Source organism: Phasianus colchicus, chromosome 7, assembly GCF_987193195.1.
Source record: "Phasianus colchicus chromosome 7, bPhaCol1.hap1.1, whole genome shotgun sequence".
NCBI lineage: Eukaryota > Metazoa > Chordata > Aves > Galliformes > Phasianidae > Phasianus > Phasianus colchicus.
The window spans coordinates 17,008,964-17,028,849 of record NC_143442.1 but is presented as its reverse complement, the minus strand read 5'-3'; the positions used below and the strand labels follow the sequence as shown (position 1 = coordinate 17,028,849).

Genomic DNA, 19,886 nt, shown 5'->3' with positions numbered 1-19,886 from the left:
GTTCCATGTGACAGTATCAAGACAAAGCTCTTCAACCTATGCTAATACGCCTTAAAGGCACACTTTGGTGGTTGAAAGCACTTGTAATAATTTTAGTGCCTAACAACACAGCTAGATGGATCTTTATTACACATTCATTCCCTCGAGTGTCTTAACTTTTTAATTATAATTATTACCCAACTGTACATTTTATGTCTATTTGCAGCTTTTTGTCATCACTTTCAGTATGAAGTTATTCGTAAAGCTGTTTTGAGACAGAATAATGTCTGGATAATAGTGCTGCTTTTTGAGAGAAACATGTTAGTTATGTTCCATAGGATTTCAATAGACAGGTATGCCAGCTACCATCTGTGATTTGCTGATAGGTTGTTTAAAACTCAGCTCTTGTAATTATTCTATTTTTAATAATTACAAAGCACATAATGCACCATCTATGTAGAATAATTGCTTAGATTTTTCTCCTTTCTTTTAGTAGATAATGAAGAATTTGGCTTGCTGCTGTCTCTGAATTTAGCTTCATAAGATCTTTATACGGAATGTTTGTGACTTCTTCCAAACTGCTTATAAACATTCCAAATAGAGATATCTCTCTCTATGAACAGATTTCTATTGACTGTGTATAATTTTGATGCTCTAGTCTGCTGCTCAGAGGTCATTTAAATAACCTTGCTAATTGATGCAAGGTTATTTATGCAACAGATAGCTGACACAGCAGAAAAAAGTTTTGCCAGGGTAGTTTAACTTAAATAAGTAAGTAAACAAATGGCTTTTTCTCTATTTTTTGAATTATAGTTGAATACAGTGGTCCACTGCAAAAATGACATGCAATGGATGTCCTCCTTTAACAGCTTTCTTTGCTCATCAATTTTTCATAGGTAAGGTCCAGAACATTAAAATTTGGGCACGAAAAACCCCCAGTAAAAAATACTACATTGAGATTCTCTTGGAGGAGGATTTCCTTAAAAATAATACATTGACATTCAAACTATTCTTTGTTCATTTGACTAATGAGTCTTTTGTTAGTTTCATGTGCAAAAGGCAGTGGCTCTTCAATTGCTTATTAAAAAGGTCTGTCTGACTGACTTACACATTAATGATAGGGAGAAAGTCTCCTTTACAGAAATGCCTGTGAAGAAGAGACTAGACATCAAATCCTGATGTTAAAGCATTCTCTAAAAAAATGAAAACCTGTGTGAGGTTCTCTGGTGTAGTGATGGCTATAGGCCTTTGAAAAAAAATGGTCTAAGATATGCAACACTGATTTTTCTTTTTTTTTTTTCTTCTTTTTTTTTGGGTGTGTGTCTCTTCTGCTGTCACAGTTTTTCTCAAGATTTTCCAAAAAAGGACACAGAAGAGGATTTGGTGGAAATGCATCAGTAGTAAAGCACACTATCGAGAATGTTAAATTAGATTTTCCATAAAATGGCTTCATTTGGGTGATTAATCTCCTAGTATTTTTTTCAAAGGCCCTCGAAGCCATTTGTAAACAAAGTATACACCTTTGTTTAATGAAAAAGAAGCCAAAGATATTTAAAGCTATTGAAGTGTATATAATTTTTTAGAAAAGGTACATCTATTTTTTAGAAAAGGTACACCATTTGTGGGTGTGCAGTAAAGTTGAGGAATTTGGAGTTGTGTCTCCTTAATGAAAAATTAATTTAGACTTAAAAATTGAAGATCAATTTTGAAACAATATTTTATTTTACAGTTTTTAAAAAACTGGATACAATTGTTTCAGCCATGTTGATATCTTCAAGCTAATATCACGCTGTATGAAGATAATTTCAATGCAGATCTCTAAATATCATATATGAAGCAGGGAATGTTCTATATTTTGAATTACAAAATACAGATTAAGTAGTAATTATAAAACTTTAGATGTACTTTTTTAGCTGCAGTTGAAAGACATTCAGAATTTTTAGGTGTCTGAGATATGTAAACTTCATTTCTGGAATGGGTTGATACTTTGAGAGTATCTAACAAAAGCTGTTTTTCTTTGCAATTAGCTTTAAAAAGTTGTTGAGTTTTCTGATGCCGCAATAGGTGCTCTTGCAAAATAAATTAATGCCTGCTACTGTGTCGTGGATGTTACAGTGTCTTTCTTGTCCAGTCAATAACTTTCAGGAAGAACAAAGTGCTAGCTCAGTCTTCCCGGTACCTAACAAGCCTGGGAGTAGCTGATTTTTTACCTTAGATTGTTTATTCTAATTGATTTGGTTGTTGTTGTTTTGGAATCACTTTTTGCCTTTATTTCCCTCAAAGAATCTCTCAGTCTCTGTAGCAAAGTATTCGTGGCACATCCACATGTTCCAAGGAACCCGCAGTTTGCAGCTTTCTAGTAGAGACTGTGAAACCTATCCCCTCAGCCAAATCTTAGCTAAATTAGTGTTGCACAGAGAAGCAGTCGAGGATTTTGCAATTTGAGGCCTTTTCCAGTATTCTGTTCTGGGAAGGGGAACGCTGACATTCCTCAAAGAGCTCTAATAATCTTTTATTCAAGTCCCACTAAGTACTCACTCTTTATGGAATCTGAGACTTGATGGATTGCATAACTTTTTTTTTTAGGGAATCTATTTTTTCCACATGTTTTGACTGTAGGTGCCAATGTGAGCTGCTAAATATAGCTTTGAAAAAGTGAGACTTTTGCAACTAAAATTAGAAGACTTTTTCTGATAATCTGATGACATAAAAGGTGTTAATTCCTTTGTCTCCAGAATAGTTCGCTGTGTCCAAAGTGCTTACCTTTCATACCTGTATCTCACCTCTTGCCTTAAGTAATGGAACTGAGGGTACAGATTGAACTTCATGTATTGTTTCCTGTTTGGAAGTCACCTGCAAAACTGTTTACATATTTTTTAAGTGTGCCAAAGCTTCCAACTTGGTGTAATCTGCGTTTAGAAAATAGGGGAAAAGATGTACAAGGTGACCATAAGCATACATATAAAGGAAAAAGACAGTGTGTGAAATATGTTGCATGGAACTCAGAAATGTTTTCATCAATTACTGTACCCTGCAGATTTAAGACAGACTGATGTTATCTTTTCTTTCTATTGTTTGGTTTGGCACTACAGGATTGTGGATTCACTGTTAATGATACTTTCATAATCTTTCAAATGAGGTGCCAGGGGTAATCAGGTGCATAATTTATGGGAAACTGTGCACAGACATCAATATTGTTCAACAAAAATAAAAATTCTTCTTGTAATAAATAAGCAGTATCTTCTAGAATAGAATCTGGAATTTCCTGCAAGCAACATAAAACTGCAGAATGCACGGCAGCTTTATAAACACTGAAGGCAGCAAGTTGCATTAATCCTACAGAGGACTTTTCTTTATAAGCCTGCATGCCGTCAGACATGAGGCACCTTGGAATACCCTCTGCAGTTCTCAATGATAGAAACAGGGTTGGTATTGTCAGTGGGTGTGCCATTTCAGAAGGCACTTGTATACCATGCTCAGTACAGAAGGTTATTAATACAGGAGTTGATCTCATAATGTGTGGAGTTTGCACATGAGAGAAGACTATGAATGACCAGCTCATGGTTGGCAGCAACTGCAGTCTCAATGAGAATTTTTATGCGTGGATCTTTCAGAGTTCTATTTGTAGCCACTGAATATTTTTTTATAATTTATTTTTACAGAAGATCAAGCTTTCGTTCTTCCCTTAATTTAAGGGATTTCTGTGCCAGGGATCTGAACTATGTTGAACAAATCCTCAAGATGTGTTCTTTGGGCTTAAGACTGGAACACCATTTACCTGTTAGACTGTGATAATGGCAAAATCAAAGATAGGACTGCTAACTGCTCCAAGGATGGGGGCTAGCAAAGGGGCTCGCACTTCAAAGTAATTGTCATGCTCTCCTTCTGTAAAGTGTTTTTTGAGGTGGATATTTTGTGCGTGTTTATATGTAATTCAAGGCTTGAGCATGGCAGAAAGAAGGAAAGGCTTGCCTCAAAAGAGTTCTTTTAAGAACCCCAAAGAGCAAGGATTGTTATGTCTGTTTTATCTTTAAACATCAGAAAGACTTTAATTAAGATATCCCTGGGTTCATGTGAGTTTGCTAGAGCTCACTCACCAGGAGGGTTTTCTAAGCTCTTGAAACTCATTTTTAATGATACTGCTTCCAGAGAAATGTCTGAAGACAGACACTAAAAATTGCAATACGTAGTATTATCATATCATGTACTCTTACTGTTATAACCCATCATAACTGATTTACATTAAAAATAAATATAGAAAGTCTAGCAGTCTGTCCAGAGAAATAGAAGACAAGAACATCTTGGTTTTAATTAAGCTTTTGGTTCCTCTGCAACCTTGTTAAATTTACTTAAATCTCTTCGTTTCATTTTCTTCTTTTTTTAATCTTCTTTTGGATGATGACTAGAATAACTTTATTTTAAAAGCAATCCCATTACTTTTAATGCTACTACAGTTATAAAACTGTAACTGAATACGGGAATGAGAACCTTTGTGCCTCAGTCTCCCATTGATAAAACAGGGATGACAATATTGCCTGCGTCACAGAAACATTCAGAAGTGAGATTTTTAATTGTTTGAGAGGTGTTAGATGTTATGGCAATAAGGTCAATAGAAAAACTCATTAACTTGTTAATAATTAATTAGTTAATAATTGTGAAGACAATAATAGAAAATGGAAAGCACTGTACAATGAAATGGTCAGTATTACTATTGCCAAGAATGTGCCTGACTTTTTATGATGGCCAAGCTGCTTGAAAAATAGCAAAGTGAAAAAAACGATCTGTTCTCAGGACAGAAAATAATGCAAAATATAACTACTATAGCTTAAAAAGACAAGCACAAAATATATTAAACTCTACATTTAATTCTGCTTATAAAGAAACATCTCATTTCAGTTAGATTCCTATAATGTCTTTATCCTGGCATGAAGTGGATACACAAGACCAGTTTTAGATCAAAATATTCCAGCTACTTTGAGGAAGTTGCATGACTTGTGAAATTATATTTAAATCAGGTTCTTTGAAATGATAACCATATAGGTAAATAGATAAATTTATCTATTTATTTTTTAATAAACTTCTGTTAAGGTTTTTTGAAATACTAGATTACTGTGTCAATGATTTACTTACATGGATATTGTTAATGTTTTCTTCTTAACACAATCATATTAAATTTTAATGACATGGATTGTAATATCTAACTGGTATCAGGAAGCTTGTGGATAGCCCAAAGGTTTTATACAAATTTATATGTATAAAGCTCTCAGTGATATACTTTGCCAGTAGATATTGTACCTTGAGTAGTCAGCTCTGCAAATCCCTTCTCACAAAAGATTAAAAACATCCTCCTATTACATCTAGAGACTTCTTTTTGTTATTCAAAGGCATGAATATATTTAGAAAAATGTATATGATTTTTAATGCCTTAAACCAGAAAGCTACCTTGATTCCCATTAAAAATTGGAATATTTAATGTTTTTGCTGCTTCTGTGGTGCTTTTTTGATATTGTGAAGAAGAACAAAAAAGATTTCTGAGAACATATAAAACAAAAAACTGTGTTTGAAGTATTATAATAAAACAACCTTCTTCTTTTAATGCTAAGTCCCTTTTTAATGAAGATCCTCTGGCAGCTCTTGAATGTATAACTAGTTTATATCATGGGATGAAGCTGTCTGTTCTGATGATTGACATGAGCCCACATTACAATGTGATTCTGAAAATTAGTCCATAGAGGTCCTTTTCAGGTACTACTCAGACTGAGAGCTGCCCTCCAACTACAGTAGAGCCTTTTTAACCCCGCTCATTGGTATTCTAATCTGGAAGTGCTGTCCTGCTTTTTAAATAACTCAGGCATTCAGGCTAGTACCCCCCTTGACACATTACTTAGCCAAAGGATTCAAATGAGATTCAAGAAACATGCAGTACAGCACAAAGGGATTGGAATATGCACAATTAATAATCACACAGTTAATTCATTTTTAATGCAAGGAGGTTTTCTGAAATTTCACATTCAAATTTGTAACACAAAGTAGTTGCTGTCTATTCCCATTATGCTGCCAAAATACTGTAATGATAAAAATTTCCTTATTTTTCTCTCTGTGTGGGTGTGTGGGTACACACACACACACACGCTAAAAAAATAAACCTGAATAACACTTTGGTTGTGATGCAAACTGATAAAAGCTAGAGGGTTCAAAGTCAAAGATGGCTTAAGTCAACTGTGAGCGAAAAAACCTAAGATCCATGGTATAAGTCAAAGGAGGCAGGTCATTTTGCTTTTGGTGTCAAATAGCCTAACTATTGGTATCCAGACCAGAATATTGCTTAATCAGTTGTTTGCGTTCTTCACTCGTATTGTTAGTTGTTTTCTGTTGGTTCCTGCAGATATTTTCGTGCGGATGATTCCAAGTGCAGGTATGCTTTTGTCTCAAGGGAAAATTCCACACCAAGAATGAAAGAAATAATATTTTAGGCACTACTACCCATGCAACTTAAAAATAACAGCTTATGTTTTGCTAAGAAATTGTTTTGGATCTTTTTTCTTTTTTAACTGGATATCATTTTAAGGGCTCCTAGTGTTCCTCCTGTACTATATATATTGTTTGGAGTAAATAAATGAGCACCGAATACAGAAACTGTTATGGAATAACAGTGATTCTGCATGGAGGCGGCTGCTCAAGCCCTTCTATAAAGCTCTCCATAGATCACCAGCCATTTTCAGAGGGATCTGCAGATAAATACAGCGAGTGCACTTTATTATCAGTAGGAAGCTGACCTTTACCAACCGTTACCATGTTGAAGCATGATTCCCTACCCCTTCCTTTTGTGTGGCCCTCACTGTCCCCTGCTCAACTTATTCAGGCCTTCTGCTGGTAAATTTTACCCCATGAAGAGTGCCTGAAAAAAAGCATGCTTAGCTCTTACTTAAACCCTATTTTAAAGACTTAAGTGGTACATAAGCTTTATGTTCTCACTGCACACAATGATCAACTTCATTCTCTGTGATTACATTTTACCAGGGTCTGCTTGAAGAGACTTGTGTAAAGGCTGCTTTTGCACATGTCTAGTTTTAAAAAGAAGGGTTGAACTATTTCCTTCCAGAACTAAACCTTCCTAATCATGCACGATGTACAAAACTGGGAGATCCATCTTAGTAGAAAAAGTTAACACATATTCCTAGAAGCACTGCTATCATTAGTGCTATGTTTAGTTAGTACCATCTAAGGATCATACAAGAATGTGATCCTGGGCTAAATACTTGTTGAACATAAAATAGATTCTACCTGAAAGTAATCACTGTTTTATATTGTTTACTAGCATCAGCACCTCCCTGTTACTACACTTCTGGAGCAGAGGAAAAGGTAAGAGCTTATTTAATTAGAAAGGCACTTGCTAAACAGAATAGGAGGACAGGTGATCTAAAAAGATGTGAGATGAGGATTACAGAGTCAGGAATGTGGTAAAGGGACTTAAAGAAGTAAATTTTAGCAGTTAGCAGCCAAATAATATGAAGATGTCAAGCACGATTAAATAAAACTATATATTATAAAGGTTTTCTGGTTGTCAACGATGGTACCTTTATTAAGGTTTCATTTATTTATTTATTAACAATGCTCAATTCGCCTGAGAAACAACAGCTAATATTTTTATTTTGTAAGCATCCTTAGCCAGATAGGTTTTCTTGCTCATTGCTTACTACATTTTTTTTTTCTTTATTGATGTATTAGTAATATGTCAAATTTGGTATACTTATGTATACTATTATGGCTTGCAAAAATCTCATAAAGGCTTGTATATCAGTATTACCTATAGATAGTAGGTAATATTTCATTAACTGTGGGATTTAAGTTTTTAATATTCCACGTACATAATTCTAGATATTTGCTGTGACACTGAAGCAATGGTTGCACTTTGTTGTTACAATAAAATCAGCCTTATGGACTGCAAATCCTGATGTGATGGCAAAAAGATGCTTTGTTAAACCTTTGTTTTATTGTGTCTCTTTCCAGTTAGGATCACATTATTCTGTTCTTAGTGAGAGGAAGAGTCGCATCACTGCCAGGGCAAATTGTTCTGCTGCCTTCTCAAGGAATAAAAGCAATCACACACACAAACACATACACACAAAGCCATGCTTTACAAGACACATGAATAAAGTTAACCTTGGAAAGTCTGTGCTTTCCTAAAGGGAAAAAGAGAAGTCAGGAGAGGTTGTGTGGTGCTATGAACCTCCCAGCATGGCTTGTTTGCCTCCCAAGTGGCCACAGTTGCAAGTCTGATAAGAAGGAGCCAAGAGCACCCATTAGGCTGTGATCATCCAGCCAGATTCCCCAGCAGAAGCTGGCCAGGGCTGGGCCACTTCAGTGCTGAGCTTTCTTGTGATGCCTCTGCACCATTCTCCTACATGGAATTATTACTTACCACATATGATCCTGATCCCTCATGCGTCACAGAAAGTGAGTCCATGACTCAATTTGCTTTGTGGTAGGCATTAAACTGCTGTACCTCTGGGAAGACAGAAGAACTCTGTAACTTAGATTCAATAGAGGAGAAATACATGGTTTCTGAATTCTACCCTAAAACACCCTTTTTCAGGTTCTGCATGGAAATTTTTTACTATATTGATGCAAGCTTGGGTGTGCATATATGTAGGGAGGGAAGGAGAAGGATTCTAAAGTGGTTTTTTTTTTCCTCTTGTTGAATAACCTGAGAAAACTCATAAACCTTGGCTTAGCAGGATAACACACAGGCAGACTGTCTGATTATGCTCTAAATGGTCTTTGTGGATTTAAGTTATAAATGCATTATAAATGTAACAGCTTTTCTGGTGTAAAAAATCAAGAAAGCAGATCAGGAGGCCATATGGTATATAATGGAAATGAAATAGGTTTTTTTTTGCTGATGTGGAGGATAGAAGTAAAGGAATTGTTTTGGTTAAAATAGACAGTGTAACAGAAGGATGGAGTGGAAAGGCCAAGGACACCTACCTGTTTACTACAGTGTTAATTCCTTCAGTTGCTGTTGAGTACCAGCATCTGTGTGAAGTAGTTATTTTACTTAATATGCAGAAGATGGTGTAGTTGGATATTTCAGACCTTGCCATGACACTCGCTTATCCTTTTCCTTTAAATGGCTGAAGAATGATATAGCTTTCCCTAAAGCATTGCATCTCTGTGAATGAAACCTATAACTTCAGCCAGAAGGAAATGCAGACCAACCTCCATTCTAGAACAGGAGGGGCAGTTTTTTCCTGGCCCTCTACCAAGTTTTGGCTATGAAACCCATCAGCCAGCTGCATCTGTTCAGAGTCACCCTCCTGATGCCATTTTCCTCACTGGCTGCAAGGGACTCACTTGCTGTTGCTTATTTGGCAATGAGGTCTTGAGCACGTTTTGCCTGACAAGCATATGTATGATCAAAAAGGTCCCCCTCCTCCATGCTCATTTATGTTCACACTATAAATCTGCTTTCTGGCCTTAGAGCTGATCTCATCAGGAGTAAATCCAGACCATCACTTTCAGACAGTTATATTGAGAGTGTAACCCCGTGTGTGTATTAGCCTCTTTCTTTTGTGAAGCAAGGTTTAAACGCTACATCAACAGATTTAAATGGACAGTTATTGAAATCAGCAAGATACTCTTATGTGAGACATCCATAAATTTTCTGGAGAATAAGTTTCAACTGTGAAGCAGTTTTTTGAGACCTAGGTTGCTGGAGTGGAAAATATTTTTGTAAATGAACTACTATGTGTTCTTGACTGCGGCTGCTCCTTTTTTCATTTCATCTATTTATTTATTTATTTTTAAGGTGAAATGGCTACATCTCTAGGGTAGGCTGGGTTGGTTGCTTTGGAGTAGGTATAAAAAATTAAGAAGAGATTCTCATTTTATTCCTTCTCATTAAATTATTGTGTACTTTAGCAAATACAGCTTGGCTGGTCAACATCCTGGTGCATCAGTTAAACATTTTGTCATTACCCATCAGTACATTTTAGCAATATACATTTTCTTATTTCACTGAAGTAGACTCACAGCAGTTTCAAATGTATCTTTCTCATGGTGGGGGACTTTAATTCTTTTATTTACATCCCTCTTGCTCTCCTGTGCCTTTGGTTAAGTAGAGACAGTAACTATGAGTCCCTCAGTGACTAAAATGCCAAACCACACACGACACCCTCTTTGCACTCCCTATTAAAATTTTACAGGTCAAAAATCCAAAACCCACTTAATAAAAATTGTTCTTCATTGTAAGTGACAAGAGAGAACAGGTCAATCTATGGAATAATGGTGCAGTAATTAGAACCTTTGTAGTTGATAAAGTGTGACTGTTAATCAATGTTTGGCTAATTAATCAATATTTTAATCATTAGACCTTTTAAATTTGTTTTAATGAGCATTTCCTCTAATTCCCTTGATCCTGTTGCTTCCAACACTTCTATTATCTCTGTTAAACAGCAAAGTGTTCATATAACCAGAACATGCTGTGGTTTTGTAGATTTTGTAGTTTATTGCTAAGATACATAAGAGTTTCTGAATGTGAGTGAATTTGGGTTCTTAAAAGTGTGTTCTGATGCCACATTCCTGTTTGTGTTTGCATAGGAACCCTATGAGTCATTGAGATAATGTGCCTTGGAGGTTCAGCAGAGCACTCCCTCAATAAATTTTAATATTGTACTATTCCTACTTAAGGAAAAATGGAGATGGACTATATGCTACTGAGTGCCAGTTATTCATGCCTGGAAAGTCCCTGCTCTTCTCCATACTCACTGAGGACAATGTATTTAGATACTCTGTGAACTGCAACTGCTCCACCATTAGTAAAAAGTGATTCTTCTCAGGGTTTTGTCTGCTCTTTTTTTCTGTTCTTTGGTGACTGTCATTCCCATATTTTTCATACATACATATGTGATGTACAGCAGTTATTGCGTTGGCCATCTGAAATCAGGATCAGTCAAGCCAATCAGAGATCAGCCAATGCAACTCCGGTCTTCAAAAAGGGCAAGAAGGCAGATCCAGGTAATCACAGGCCAGTCAGCCTCACCTCTGTCGCTGGGAAGGTGATAGAACAGCTTGTGCTGGATGCCATCTCCAGACAACTGGAAGAAAAGGAGGTTATCAGGAGTAGTCAGCATGGGTTCACCAGGGGCAGGTCATGCTTGACCAACCTGGTAGCCTTCCACAATGTTGTCACTGGCTGGGTAGATGGGGGGAGAGCAGTGGATGTAGTCTACCTTGATTTCAGCAAGGCATTTGATACTGTCTCCCACGACATCCTTATAACAAAGCTGAGGAAGTGTGGGATAGATGAGTGGACAGTGGGGTGGGTTGAGAACTGGCTGACTGGCAGAGCACAGAGGGTTGTCATTGGTGGTGCAGAGTCTGGTTGGAGACCTGTAACTAGCAGTGTTCCTTAGGGGTTGGTGCTGTGTCCAGTCTTGTTCAACATCTTCATCAATGACCTTGATGAGGGGATAGTGGCCATCCTCAGCAGGTTTGCTGATGATATGAAGTTGGGAGGATTGGCTGACATACCTGAAGGCTGTGCTGCCATTCAGCAAGATCTGGACAGGCTGGAGAGCTGGGCAGTAAGAAACCAGATGAGGTTTAACAAAGGCAAGTGTAGAGTCTTGCATCTGGGGAGGAATAATTGCATGCACCGATACAGGCTGGGGGATGAGCTGCTGGAGGGGAGTTCTGCAGAGAGGGACCTGGGTGTCCTGGTGGACGACAGATTGGCCATGAGCCAGGAGTGTGCCCTTGTGGCCAAAAAGGCCGATGGCATTCTGGGGTGCATTGAAAAGATTGTGGCCAGCAGGTCGAGGGAGGTGTAGCTCCCCTCTACTCTGCCATGGTAAGGCCTCATCTGGAGTACTGTGTCCAGTTCTGGGCTCCCCAGTACAAAAAAGACAGGGATCTCTTGGAAAGAGTCCAGCAGAGGGCCACAAAGATGGTGAAGGGCCTGGAGCATCTCCCCTATGAAGAAAGGCTAAGTGAACTGGGTCTGTTGAAAAAAGAAGACTGAGAGTGTCATGGTTTTGGTTTTTTTTTTATTTGATTTTCAATATTCCACATCAAAACATCATGTACTGGAATTCAAGTGTTAATGCTCTAATTCTACGTACCTATCCCTATACATTACGGAAGTCATGGGATCTGACCCTTCCGGGTGGGGCGGGCTCTTACTGCCTGGCAGTGGGTGCTGGAGGTGCTTTCCTAGCCGTTCCAAGCTTTTTCAGGTTTGACTCGGTCTCGGGAACTCTCTCTCATATCTTATTTGATTTATTAGTCTCAATTTCAATTAGATTGTATTGTATTGTTTTATTTTGCATTCTGATATCATAGTTAGTAAAATAAGTTTACCTCCATAGAGGCCCTGATCTGGGTCTATAAATATCTAAGGTGTGGGGGGCAGAGTGGCGAGGCCAGACTCTTTTCAGCAGTGTGTGGAGACAGGACAAGAGGAAACGGCAGAAACTGCAGCATAGGAAGTTCTGCACAAATGTGCGCAAGAACTTCTTTACGGTGAGGGTGACGGAGCACTGGAAAAGGCTGCCGAGAGAGGTTGTGGAGTCTCCTTCTCTGGAGATATTCAGGACCTGCCTGGATGCCTACTTGTGTGACCTGGTGTAGGGAACCTGCTTTGGCAGGGAGTTCGACTCGATGATCTCCGGAGGTCCCTTCCAATCCCTATGATTCTGTGATCTGTCATTTTAGCTTTGAATCTTACAGTAAATTGTAGAATACTTGGATTCTTCTCATACAGAGTATTCAGAGAAACATTTTATGTCTTCTGTGACCTTTTAGAAATAAAAATATGATTCCATTTACCATAAAATATATAATTAAACTTCTTCTAATGCTAATAACTCTCAGAAGTTTGCCTCACAGTGCAATGTGCACAGGATAGATCACCTAACAGTGATAGAGATTTTGCTAAAGGCTGCATGGGTTGGCCTGTTACATCGACATAGCTTTCTTCCTGGTCTCCTAAACACTTGCTTTTATTCCTTTTCTGCTTTTTGTTGATCTTTCCCTCATCCTTGAGTAGGTGTCAGCGAGAAACTGGGAAATAACTTGTTCCAGACATGTAGAAATCCACAGTTACAGAGCTCAAGCTGATCCTCTGCTTTACCTTAATCCGGAGGGTCTCTGAATCTTTCCTTGCAGGAAACGAGTGATTCATTTGCTCTACAAAAATATAAGTCTCTCCAACTAATGCTACATGCTCTGCTGCTTTAGTGGTTTTGTCTTCTGCAGACATGTGAGGATTTTGACATCTCTCCAGAACGTTATTTCATTAGACTATCTTTCTTTCTTTAACCCCAACATTTTCAACTGATTGGAGTTTTTAGATATTAATATTAGTAATATTTACTGAGTGTCAAAGTAATTCATAATATTCTGTCACACCTATGGCTTGGATTATCATCTGTGATTTCTGGCTTTGCAATTCAATTCTGGAAGTGAATGCTCACATTTTGGAGACTGATTCTACAGATTTTACTGTAGCAAAATTCTAGCTACGTTTGCAGTGTGATTATGTGCTTCTGGAATGCTGAAGTGGGGTCTTGACATGTAGATAAAACAAAAGCTGTTGCTTGTAATAGCTACATGATTTATAAAGAAACTTCAGAAAGGCAATTTGCATTCTGCTTTCTAGTGTTACAAAAAATATTTCATCATTCTGTTACCATCTCCTGTGTCTATATCAAGTAGGAAAATCTCTAGGGTTTAACTCCAATGTTACTTTCTAGGCATCAAGTATGGAGGGCTTGAAGTTTACCAAAATGTCTCCACTTTGCCAAAGTTGGTGCAAAGTTCTGCTTGACTTTGTCCAGGGATTTGTTCCTTATAGGTTCATACAAACTCAGATGGGACCTGAAGACCTGAAGTAACGTTTTTGGACAGGCAACCTACTGTTCAAAGCCTGTATTGACTGGAATGCACAGGAAGGAAACTTGTTCTTGGATATTATGTTTGAATGTTTCAATGTTCTGACTGTTTTCTGACCATAAAAGAATCACTGTATCGAATCCTACAACTTAGGGTGAACCTTGTTTATTAAATTTTTAAGTCAGTAAACTCTTGTCTCATTTACTGTATCTATGAAATTAGAATTATAGAGAAGACAGATTATGAGGGAAAAACATATCTTGGACAAAATTATTACAAGGACTGGAATACAATTAAAATAATTCCTTGCCAAAAGGTTACTATTGTTAAAAATACAATTATTTTTGTATTGCATTCACATAAATTTTGAAGAAGCTGTAGGTAAATTGTTATTTTTATGAGTATTTCACTTAGGAAACTTTTTAATTCATTGTATTTTATTAGATGAATGGTAATGAACCAAAACCCATATCATTTATTTTTATTACTACCATAGTTTGAATTACAATGATTTATACAGCCAGATTGTAGCTGTGACTGTAATTACTCTGTTTTTGTCAGCTATACATTTTTCTTAAATAAGATGTTTTAACCACATGTAAACTCCATAAATATGGATACTTCTAATCATAAAGAGATATTTAACATTGCTAGCTTTTGTTGCAGTGGTTTAATATTGATACACAGGAGATCTCAGTTCACCTAACTTTGTATTTTCCTGATTTATGGACTGAATAGTGGTTTTTGGCTATCAAGAATGCTTTCACTTTCCACATGTCATATCAATATCAAAATCAATACACTAAAGCAATACAATCTACAACATTTTTAATATATATTTTCTTTTGTTTTCTTTCTCTTATTAACCATTCTCACTAGTGAGATAAAAATATACTGTGAGCAAATGATCAGTGAAAATGGGTGAAGTAACTTGCAGCAATATAGTAGATAAGTCCTAAATAAAAGTCTGAAAGAAGCTAAGGAGAACAGTAGAAAGTTGGTGAATTTAAGCATTAAATGTCATACAAACATGGGTTATTTTTTAAAGTACAACTTTTAATAGCAGTTTTCTAATGGTAGTAGTCTTGAAATATGACTGTTTTTTATTTCATTGTCTTTTGCAAGCTTCATTTTCTCCATCTCCCCAAACTTCCTTGAACAGAGTGTGTTAAAACGTAGGGCTCAAAATAGGGCATTGTTGAGCCAAGTATATCCTAAAGTAGGATTTGCTTCATTAATGAACACCCTCAATGCCTAAAACTGGAAACAAACAAAAAACAACAACAAAAATTAACTTTCTTTGAGTGCTCTAAGGCACAGAAGCACCTATTTCCAGTTTGACTTAAAATAATAATAATAATAATAATAATAATAATAATAATTCAAGCATGCTGCTCATACAGAGATAAGTTTTGTCATCTTTCCTTTTCCTTCTCCTCTTGGCAGCAGGCACTCACATTGTGTTCAGGGCTCTCCTCAAGGAGGATGGTTGTCCACTGGAGCTATAACATTTCTAAGGTCTATAGCATTCTTCCAAAAAATATCTATGAAGGAAAGTTGAGAAGAAAGTCTAGTTATTTGGTTTTTTTGTGTGTGTGTGTGCTTTGTATAATTAGAAGTCTGTTAAAAAAAAAAACAAAAAACAAAAAACAAAAAACAAAAAACAAACAAAAAAAAACTTGTTTTTTCTTTTTAAACAGCCTAATTCTCCCTGTTTTTAAGCCTCACAATTGCGTTTGGGTTGTCAAATCTTAGAAATGAGCAAATTTCTCTTCAAGCAATGAAGCCTTTTACTCCCATTGTTAGATTGTTGACCAGGAAATACCTGGTCAAAAGCTTTGAGACCAAGTTCTAAAATAGCATGTTCTGTGAAAAAAGTTTGGACTGTCTTCAATGTTTTGTAAAGATGATGAGGTGATGCCAGCTTCCTTTCCTATGTATCCATCCTTTCTTCTTATCCACGTCCCACTTTCCATGCTCTCATTCTTCAGAGTAGGAATAACATTAAAAGGTGAAGGAAAAAAAAAAAACCAACTTTGAATTCCTTAAAGTTTTTTTCAGGAAGGAAAAAAGAGCATTATGATAAGCCACTTGAATGTTCAATCTGTCCACAGTGTCCAGCAATGAAAAAAAATCTCCAGTGAGACCAGGGCACTTTTTTCTCTGTGTCAGTATGCAGCATCAATGACAGTAAAAAGACCGACTCTTTGCTGAGCACATCAGTATTCTGCTGAGCACTGAGGCAGTGGACACAGAAGCTGTATCTTCTATCCTGGTCCATGAAAGTCTAACATGCAAATAAAATAAATAAATAAATAAATAAAAAGTAGAATATTGTTTATTTCTGTACTAGGATTCTTTTTTGTAGTGATGCTGACACCTGAAATTCAAGGCCCAGTTTTGCAGTGTGGTGAGTGCAGTCAGCTGAAAGCGCTCCGTGATGCTCAAGAGATGCTGAATGCCTTGCAGGATGGGATCCTTGGGAAGATTTGAGTGTGCTTTTGTGATCATTTGCCTTTGCTCTACAGAACTCTCAAGAGCAATTCTAAAGACAGATAACAGAATTCTTACAAAGTTCAAATGTAAATGTCTTCAGAATTATTATGTTCTCTAGAAGGGAGTAAACAAATAAACATAATAAGAACTGCAGGAATAATATTGCACTTATGAAGAGCTTTTCTTGAGTTTTACAGAGCTTTTCATCTCAGGTTCTCAGAGGGCTTTAGAGATGGTACTTATCTAACCCTCCTAGTACCTTTGTACAGGCAGCACTTAGGTATCACCCTCATTTTCAGAGAAGAAACGAGAAATGGAGGCACGAGAGATGTTAGGTGATTTTCTTCTACTTCTCAACTGATCTGTGTATAATAGGACCCAGGTTTTCTACGTAGTAACATAAGAGAGATTACTGTAAATAAATGACATTTTAAATACCACATAATCTGAACTTAATGGTGGTCTTGTCATCTTATGTTTGTGTTTTCTTTGGCACCAGACAGAATTGTCTATTTTCCAAATGGTGAAAAAATATTTTGTATAATTGCTGTTTGGTTTTTTGTTCCCTTTCTTTATTTTCTTGGAAATCGGTTGATTTATAAGTGGCAGTCTTAAACATGGTTGTTATTCTAGTTCACCTTTAATCATATCATAACCTTATGAATTATTAATTAATTTGTGTTATATTCATTGTTCTCTCTGGAAAATGGTCATCTACTGTATGATCTTATTCTTCTAAATTTTAATGACAAGATAAATACCAGTGATAGGAAAAAAGAGAGAAAACAGTTTGGTTTTTTTTTTGTGTGCTGAAACAATGTTTATTAACATTTTTGTTTTATAAAATAAAGTGCAAATACTTTTGCATTTTCCATTACTGTAAGACATAGAATTTACATGCATTATTTATTTCAAGCCTTATCATCTTTGAGTAACTAGTACATATCATGTTTCACTGAAGCTTGTTAAAAGAAATGCACAATTCAGATCAGAACAGGTATGTCAGCATCTTTTTAATGTTCTTTTTTAACATCCCATGCCAGTTGCCATTTTCTGAAACACAAGGGATGACTCTGTAATCTGCAAGCAGTGGTTCTATGAAAATATTTGAATTTTTGCTTATGTCATTTTGCTCTTTGGACAATGCTTCAGGAAGTAAACATGTCCTATTCTTCTAATACATGATTTTGTAGGATAAATGTTCCTTGAGCTAACGTGTTGTCAGTCTGAGAGAAGTTATATTAAGCCCAACCATTTTAGCGTATGCAATATTCAGTCATTTCAATTATTATTCATTTGATTCTCTGTTACTTAAAAAATATAATTGTGAGAAATGCTGTTACTACTTTTGTGTTGTTGGGAAAATATTATTAAGACTTTTTATGGGAGAGATGCAAAAGTAGATTTATCTGATAGTACTTACTAAATGCAAGTCTTACAACATGTAAAAGTGTTATGCTTGGATTATTTACTGTAGTATTTCATGTCCTTTATTCTGAATCTCTGTTGCCTTATGAAGACTGTGTTTTCAAATGCCTGAGAGGCATAATCTTAGCGTAAGGTAAGATATTATGCTTTTTGACAAAACTAGATGGGAAATAAAGCATACTTGAGCAACTTCTTATGGAGAAAGACTTTGGGGGTCCTTGTGGATGGAAAGCTTGAAAAGAGCCAACAGTATGCACTTGCTGCCTAGAAGGTAAGCAGTATCCTGAGCTGCATCAAAGGAGGGGTTGCCAGCAGAGAGAGAGGAATGATTGTTCCCCTCTACTCTGCCTCCATAAGATCCCATCTGGAATATTGCATTCAGACCTTGTGATCCGAACACAAGAAAGCCATAGAGCTGTTGGAGTCTCCAGGGAGACTTTATTGTGGCCGCCTGGTACATAAAGAGAGCTTTTAAACAGGAGGGAGACAACTTTTTACGTGGTCTGATAGTGATAGAACAAGGGGAATGGTTTTAAACTAAAAGAGGGGAGAGTTAGATTAAATAGTAGGAGGAAATTTTTTACTCAGAAGGTGGTGAGGCACTAGAATAGGCTGCCCAGAGAAGTGGTGGATATAGAATGGTAGAATCATTTGAATTGGAAAGGACTCTCAAAGATCATCTAGTCCAACTCCCCTGAAATGAACAGGGATGCCTACAGCTCCATGAGGTTGCTCAGCCTGATCCAGCCTGGCCTCAAATGTCTCCAGGGACATCACTTCTCTGGGCAACCTGTTACAGTGCTTCACTGTCCTTACTCTAAACAATTTTCTTCTGATATCCAAACAATCTCCATTGTTGAAGGTGTTCAAGGCTAGGTTGAATGGTCTCTGAGCAGCTTGATATAGTGGGTGCCAGGGACCCCCTGGCAGGAGGGGTCAAAACTAGATGATCTTTATGGTCTCTTCCAACCTGAGCCATTCTATGCCTCTGTGATACGATTCTATGATCTTCTGAAAGAGAGCATTTCTCATATATATTCTGGAAGTTATGATATGGAAGATAAATTTAAAAATTAAAAGGAATCAGGTTTCAGTGCAGTTCATGTAAAGGTTTTCTGATAGGAGGTTTAAAGTTCTAGATACTAAGTTGAAAATGCTGAAACTTATGAGAGGTTTTAAGAACAAGTTTCATTTGAGAAGAGCTGTTGTTAAACAGAACTTAGAAAAAGAACTCAATCTAGTTACAGAACTAGTAATTTATAGAGTATTTAGAAGTAGCATTTTTCTGATTTGTAGTGTGTATATACAATAAATAACTTGAACTCAGCCTATTTCAGTACGTTAACAGTTACTTAGACTTAGAAGTCACAAAAGGGAAACTGATGTTTCCATCAAAATAAAAACTGTTATGTCCAGTTAGCTAGGAGTGTTTCAAATGAACCAGCCCAGGACCTGCTGTTAGGTGCTGTTAGGTCAACACAAAACTCCCCATGTGAGGCAGAGCCAAAGTGTTCAGACAGCTTCACCAATAGGTTTCGTGCTACTTGCACCAAACAAGTTGTAATCTAGCTCAAATATTTCTTCAGGAACAGTATAGACATATTCTGAATCACAGGAAGTTTTAAACTATGGCAATACAAGCCATATGGGATTCTTAACTTTGATGAAATCTGATGGATCATTTCACACATGGTCATGCTGAGTTTAATGCTAAAATAAAAGACTCAAACAATCTCTTTAATATAATCATTTCTAAATAAAAGTTTACAAAATCATGCACAGACTGGTTAAGCATAGTTTCTGTGACATTCGATTTTGAAATATTAACATTTTCCTTTCAGTGATTTTTGTATTTACTTTTAATTGCATGACAGTTTGTCAGGAGGTAATAGGCACTGCTGAGTGCTCCCAACATGTTGAGGGAAATAGTGATATATCGACACGGAGTCTGCAGGCTCTTTTCTCAAAATCACTGCCAGGTGCTGATGTAGGCCTGAATCAAATGCAAACACCATTCAATTATCTAGCATTTTGAGAATTCAAATATCAAGCTAGAGGATTCCGCAAACATTAAATTTGGTCTTACAGAA

At 36.7% G+C, this 19,886-nt stretch overlaps 1 long non-coding RNA gene across 6 annotated transcripts in view; it reads left to right on the top strand.

Moving 5' to 3' along the window:
• Window positions 1-19,886, top strand: part of LOC116232912 (uncharacterized) — a 266,674-nt gene that overhangs the window by 101,462 nt on the left and 145,326 nt on the right. For 2 of the 6 annotated variants that reach the window (XR_016468022.1, XR_004167826.2), the window contains 2 exons: window positions 7,298-7,341; window positions 10,579-10,807. The exons of the other annotated variants lie outside the window; for them this stretch is intronic. This is a non-coding gene — a long non-coding RNA (uncharacterized LOC116232912). Of the gene's footprint in view, window positions 1-7,297; window positions 7,342-10,578; window positions 10,808-19,886 lie in introns of those variants that run through there. 6 annotated transcript variants of the gene reach the window in all.